This window comes from Pygoscelis adeliae, unplaced genomic scaffold (genome assembly GCF_000699105.1).
Source record: "Pygoscelis adeliae isolate BGI_AS28 unplaced genomic scaffold, ASM69910v1 Scaffold65, whole genome shotgun sequence".
Lineage (NCBI taxonomy): Eukaryota > Metazoa > Chordata > Aves > Sphenisciformes > Spheniscidae > Pygoscelis > Pygoscelis adeliae.
In genome coordinates this window covers 968,714-976,236 of record NW_008824864.1, presented here as the reverse complement: position 1 = coordinate 976,236, position 7,523 = coordinate 968,714, and positions in this window count along the sequence as shown.

The window sequence follows — 7,523 nt, the reverse complement described above, 5'->3', positions numbered from 1 at the left end:
CCCCGGTCCCGGGCCCCGGCCCGCCGTGCGCTCGGTAGAGGACGGGGCTGCGCAGCCGGAGCCTCCTGGGCATAGCGGTGGAGGCTGAATCCCGAGCGGTGCGGTTGAAATGGAGGGAAGAGTTAATCGGCAGGCAGCGTATTACAGGGAAATTGCCCTTTCATGCTGCTTTATCCCACTGAATTAATTTAATTGATGAATCGCATAACTTCGAGATGGAGAAGACCCATTATGTCATCAGCTTCCCTCCCCTGCCAGTGCCGGATTGTTCCCTACAGTATGTGATCATGTACGTTATATAAAAGCCTGCTGCTCACTTTGTCAAAGCGGGAGAGGCGATCAAATACAACCTGGGCCTGTGTAATTTGAAGCACCCCAGAGCTAAGTAACACCAAGTCCATGTTTAACAGACCTGGTCGCATTAGCTTTCCACTGTATAATACATTATCTTCACTTAAGATCACCACCTTGGCAGTCCAAAAATACTTAACCACCTGACCTCACGGACGGTTTCTGTCTCTTCTTCCCTTCCCCTTATTTATCCCCATGTTTTGTTGTTTTGGGGTGGGGTTTTTTTGATGGTGGTGTGGTTTGGGTTTTTCTGCTAGAGAACAAACCATTCTAAAATCCTTTAGCTGTAATCACAGCTACTTTGCGTGCTGCATTCACCAGCCCTGATGGAAACAAAAGTGCAAAGAAAAAGAAACAGATTTCCTGTCTAGCCTGGTATAGGCTTTTTTTTTTTTTTTCAGTGAGTGTCACATATGCTGAGAGTTTTGTGAGAAACTTCTGGAGAAGTTCTGAGCAAGAGAAAAGTCTCTCTGCCACTCCTGGGCAAAACAATCAAAACATTAAATAAAAAAGAGTCATCTTCTAGTGAAAATCACAATCACTAATTTTCTGACAGTTTAGCAGCTCAGCATCAGCACCTAGCCTTGGACCCAGCAGCCCTAGACCTTGTACAAACTAACCCCCCCAAACAAAGAAAGGCAGTCCAGTTGCCTAAACTAACCAGGCTGTTTTTCCAGCCTTCAAGAAACTCGGCTACAGCCTTTGACTCAACATCCTCTTATGGCAGTGAATTCCACGCCTGGATGACATGCTGCACAGAGCTGACTGCAAAGTATTCGGAGAGCTCTGCATTCAGTGCGCTTGGAACTGCTTTGCAGAAATAGCTCTGTGAGCTCGCACTCACCCGGCTAGCACTCACTGCACCGGCTCTGGTGCAGTATTCTATCCCCCTGTACTAGTTCAAAGACAAATATGTATGCTCAGGAGTGTGATGAAAATGCAGATCTGACAATCAGAGGCCTGAGTTCAAGGTGCTGTTCTGCCCTTGGTTTCCAGCATGATTGCAGGCAAGTCTATACGTTCTGCTTTTATATCTGAAAAACAGGACTAAAAGTGCTTCCTTTGCCTGTCACAACTGCTTAGGCTGTTTGTTCCTGAGGGCTGTCTTAGCACAGCAGAACCCAAATCCTCATTGGAAGCTGTGGGTACACCAGTAGCAGAAAAAAAATAGCACCCTTTGTTTTTACATTACAGGGTAGCAAAAGGACAAACTGGGATATTGCTACTCCCCTCCTCATTTTGAATAGCTTTGAACTCTGAGATTTCTCATTCCAATCTAACTAACATTGCTGACAAGCAGTCATGCTGGAAGGTAAATGTCCTACTAAGAAAAGTGGACTATTAGCCGTAGGGTCACTGAAAATCTTGTTAAGGTACGTAGACTAATGAGCAGTAACACTAGGGCTTGCAAAGAGGTCGTATGTTACACGTTACAGTGCTAAGTAGCTTGAATTAAATGTGGAGGAATGGAAGGAGGCTCCAACTTGCTGCCAAATTTGAAGGCAGGCTGCTGATACTTCATACTTTCTATATCACATAAAATGGCCACCAGCAGTTGAACTGGTAATCCCTCCCAAGGGTCAAACTGAGAAGTTCTGTTCAGGAACAAAAGTTTTCATAGGGAGACTACAAGTTGCAAACAATCAAAAGCTTGAGATAAACAGCAGGCAGGATGCAAAAAACATTTAGAGCAGCTGCTTTTAAAAATCCCACTAGGCACCTTTCTGCTTCCATAGACGCCAAAAAAGCAGCTGCTGTTCCTTTCCTTACTTCTTACCGGTGGCCCAGCTTTGCGTGGTGGTAGGTCTGGTGGTACAATGCAAATGGCATTATGCCTCTCCGATAGCCGTTCGCCATGCGAAACGCTTCCACTTGAGCTCCCCCATGGAAAGTGCATCCAGCCTGGTGTGGTAGTGCGGATGAGCACAAGCAGATGGGGAAGCAGCAGGCGTTCTGAGTTGCACAGGTTGAGGAGCTTCGCTGCCATCTTTGATGGCTGCTGATGTAACTTTTTGTAGGCAACCAGAACTGATAGACTCCTTGTGTCAAAGTTAGGTCAGCACAGCAAAAGCAGTACTGTTTCTGCAAGTTCAAAGCCTTGCCTTGTAGAGAAAGCTGAAGGTTCCCATGTTTTGGTCTGGCAAACTAAAGATTTCCCATGGCGAGAAAGAGCAGAAATTTTCTGAGAGACAGACACAGATAGAGAGAATTGAGTTGTTAGTTAAAACTCTTAGTGTATTGTAAGGATTAGAGAAAAATTGTATTGAACTACTGTAAATCTGAAGCTGGAGTAAAAAATAACCATTGGTTTTACGCAGTGAAATAGGCTTTAAAGACTGTCACAAGGGAACCTGAAAACTACTGATTGAAATCAATGGACGCAGCAGCAGAGTGGATTTTCCAGCACGACATCATTCATGTAGGTGTCATGAGTGACACTCTCAGCATGCTAAATTTCTTTGACATGAAGAAACAGTTCGTGTGATAGAAACCATTGCAAAATCCAAAGTGGCAAGTGATGTCCTGGTTGTTTGAATCTTATGGATCTTCATAGGCATTGTAGCCCCAGTTCATCCAAGTCTGGAAAACAACCTAGTAACATTATAGCTCCATTTAGAGCTGCATAAACCCACAAATGAGTTGTGCAGGTGTCACCACAGACATCATTTACTGGCCTTGGAGACAGAGGATGCTATGCATGAGGGGAGATGTTTTGGCCTAAATTTCCCTTGCGGAGCCTCTGTCAGTCGTAATGGTCTATGGCATGAAAAGAGTCAACAGATAGAACCAAAGGTGAACTCGTGGTGTTGACAGTTGGATTTTATTCCCTGGGGGGAACAAAGGATCTTTTAAAAGGTTTTTATCTTTTTATACTGATTTATGAACCTTATTACTATCCTGCAGTATTATTAGGCATTGTTATGACTGGGATAATCAAATCTCATGCTTCAAAGCATACTGATAGCTGATGAGAGATGGCGATGACTTTTGTTTCCTCTTGTCATATCATTTCATTGTTTTTCCTGCTCCTTTTTAAAGCCTTAAATATGGGCCCTCTATGATCAAAAAAGGCAATGAGTAGATCCAGTCCTGTTGCTACACAGAGGGAAGATGAGAGCTTGGGAAGAAGCAAGCGGAAACTGCCCTTACTCACATGACAGTTTTGCTGCTAGGACCAGCCTGGAAAGAAAAGATTCTGCCGCCTTGCTGCTTCTTATCCCACATCAGTGGATTGGATGTGGGCAAAGTGTGGCAGCGGAAGGATGGCTGGACAGGGGAGAACAGAAAATGTGCTGTATAAGGAAAGAGTTGAGCCTGCTTTTGTCCTCCTCCAAAGTAGCTGTATAATCAGATGAAATGGAAGGTGAAAGTGCTAATCCAACCCAGAGTGCCCAAGCGACACTACAGAAAATACCAAACTCTTACGGGCATGTACCCGTAGGAGGAACACACATTTCTACATGAAGTGTAATTAAAAATGCTTAGCAACAATATTTTCATGGTTTTAATATAACTTCCTCCTTCTCTGACCTCCTTTCCTGGTCCTAGATTTTCTTTCCCAGAGTTTTGTCCAACTGGCTGCTTGCTATTGAGAGAATCCCCTGCTCAAGCAGGCTGGTCTGACCTGTGAAAGGAAGAGAGCATATTTTATTGAGACCTATGCACCAAGTCTTTGAAAATAATTTGTCTTCCATTTTGCACACCGGGCACAGCACTCAGAAAAGAAGTCCTGAATGACTTAGCAACAGTTTCTTCTTTCTGTGATTACCTGAGCATACTCAGGTATTTAATACATGACTTCTTTCTTAACAGTACCCACTTCTGGCTTCCCATGATTGTATTACGTAGTATGAGACCTTATACAAGCACTGGAGCAAGAACTTTGTTCACAAATGCTGCTGGCCACTGGGTATAGAGATCAGAGAGTGAACTTTCCCCATGTCACTGGGGGGGAGCATCACATGAAGTGCTGCTGTCAGAGAAGAGGAAGACCTGAGCAGGACAGAACAACACCAGAGCAAGTACATTCCTGTAAAACCAAAAAGCAGTTCTGGCAGTGGGTCCTTGTAATACGCAACCAAGAAGTCAACTTTGGGAGCACTGAAGTTTCTCCTGTGCGATTATTTGCAGGACGATTCCAGCTTATAGGAAAGATGCTTCAACAAAGCTGACACATATCGAAAGAAAGCCCCCCTCATATGGCATTTCTACTTGAAGTGCCCAGGAAAAAATCAGAAAGTGGTGGTCCTTATGGCACAACAAGTCTTGTTATGAAACCCCAAGCTTGAGGCTGAAGACAGAGTGGTGATGAACACAAGCATCATCATTTAGTTGAGTTTTCTGAGAAAAGAAAGTGTGGCTCAGTAAATCAAGCCATTTCAGGCTATTCACAGTGCTCAAATAATCTACCAGTCTTACCATAGCCATAATTACAGCTATCCTACTGAATCGGAGCCAAATTTAGTCCTAGCTGGGCTGCAAGGTCACCTGCAACAGAACTCCAGGAACACTCATTAACAGCAACATTAGACTGCAGTAATGGGACTTAAAATTTATGGCAATGATTTACAGCTGAGGCTATTTTGAGGCCAGTGGACAGATCCAAGCTCTTGGTAAGTTGCTGTGAAATATGGCATGTTATCACTTGGTCTTATGATAAAGGACACTCAAAAAGTCCATCCATCGCTAAGCAAGCCATGTGGTAAGCATAGTACACCACCAGAATACCTTCAGTCTGAGAGAGCAGAGGGAGAAGTCCCCATGGGCCCCATTTAGCCTCCCAAAAAAGTGTCACCTTATAGTTTAAGGAGACTGACGCTTACCTCAAAAGCTGACTATGAACCTGACATTCAAGCTACCAAAACATGAAACTCTGTTGGCACTCTCAATGTTACTGAGGGAAAACTCTGTAAAGGTCAAGAGACCTACAGAGAAAGGAACAGAGAATAAATCAGTGGCAGTGGAAAAAGAAAAACAATAGGCATCTGCTTAAAATGAGAATCTACACTGATGCCAAACCAGTGTATACGGGATTGAAGACAAGTCACCAGTCTTTAGCAGTAATAGAAGTCAGGCTCAACTTGATGTATCAAATTCAAAAGTATTCAGTGTTTCTTATGAGTTAGAACAGGATCTTGAACTGGATTCATGATCACCTTTATCACACCTGACAGATTGTGAATGCCGGGAACATGATCATGATTACAGTGTTCCCAGCAGAAACTGAAACGCGCAGTAGAGGGACTCCCAGGCACCAAGGCGGTGGCTGATGACACTTTCTACTGTAACTGAAAGTGTTGAAGAAGAGGGAGTCCCCAGCCATGATTCCCAGACTGTGACTGGCCCCAAGGAGATGCTGAGAATGGCATATTAGCCCAAATGCAGATAAGCTGAAGCTTGCAGAGAACGGTCACCTGAACATCTGTGAACTTTTAAGTGCTTCCAATTATACCTCCAAACCCTTAGAGCTGCTAAGGAAACATCCAGAGCAAAAGTGGTGAAGGATTTCTAGGGGTTCATAGAGAAGATAAACTACTAGATTCTTCTTGTTTATCCTCCCGCCTCTCAGGACACAAGAATCATCTAAGCAGTTAACACACAGAGACACCATTTGGCAGCAGTCAGAGCCCCATGTGATGGGGTGAAGGCAATCCAATGCAGGGAACCAGTCCCAAATTGCTATAAACCCCTGGAACAGATAAAGCCACAGAAAGCTTGGAGCCACACTGCTGCAAAGTCAGCACCTTGAGCACTTACTGGTGGAGCCCTGACACAACCGGGATGGAGTCAGATAAACAAGAAGCCACTGCCCCTGTGTAGGGGGTTGGGACAATCCCATTGTGTCACTTTGGGGCACAGCATAAAGATGCAGTGTGAGCTCCGGCAAAAAGAAAGCATGCTGAGGAAGTGCTCAGTGCTCCTGAAAGCTGCCTGGGTGGGATGATAAAGGCATGAAAACAGTTCATACACAGAGTGTGTGGCTGTACTGGAAGGCAGAAGGACCACAGGCATCGCTTGTCTTTTTACTAGGCAAAGGATTGAGTGTTGTTTGTGTGTGTGTGCACATGTGCAAGATAGGATTTTATTTAAAGCAGGACAAGCAGTAATCCCTGCAGATATAAGAGCTGACATCAGGAAATGAATAACTTCATACCTAAGGATAGAGGGTGCTTTATTTGAGCCAGACTATTTCCATTGGCCAGGCACCAATGTGCATTGCAGAGCATATATGACCCAGCATGACATGTATGCAGGGTACACTGATTAGCTATGATCTTTCTGCCACTCCAAGATGCCTTTGCAAATGGTCATTTTTAAGGACAGGAGATGGACAGTCTGCTTTCTGAGAGGTGACTCTGGAGGAAGCTCTGGCAAGAACTGATCAGGAGTCAAGCAGCACCTTTCCACAGCATGACATGCCTCACACGCTCTGCTCTGACATGACTCGTAGCACGCTGCAGCAGAACTTATGTGATTCAGCACTTAACAGGGCAGATTTGAGCACCAGATGTCTTGCCGTGGGTATCAAAAATAAAAAAGAGCGAGAGCAAACAAAGTTGGCAGCATAAACAGCGGAGGGACCGATAGCAAAAACAAGACAGTCAGGAAGAGATCCTTACCTGCCAAAGCTGGGCCACAGCAACGCTTCTTCCCTAAGACTAGATGGGAACCGAGGAATGCATCGACAGAAGAAGAGGGTGTGGAGGGGGGTGGGTTTCAGTCCAGCAGCCAGGCTTTAGAAGCAGTTACACTAAACAAGCTACTCACAGAAAAAAAGAAGAAAAGAGACAGTCATTTGCGGCTCCTGTTCAGAGTGGAACAGATATGAAGACAGACAGCGAGTAGCAGCACAGGTAATGGCCAAAGGAAAGCAGCTGCAATCTGGCAGGGGTGATAGGTAATAAATACAGTGACAGGATAGTGGTAAAGGACAACTGAAGATAGCTGCAGAGCTGGAAGAAACGACTTGACACAATCTGAGCAAAGACCAAGCAAGTGTGGGACCTCACAGAAGACATTAGCACCAAGCTTCCTGTGCAGTGTAGCAGCACAAATGGGAAATGGGGAATAACTTGAAAAGTCTGGGGGAAATCAAAAGCCCTGCAGTAAGGGGCTCCATCTGTCTTGGAGGACTTAGGATCTGCAGCCTCAGCTCTAAGTCTACAAAAAGC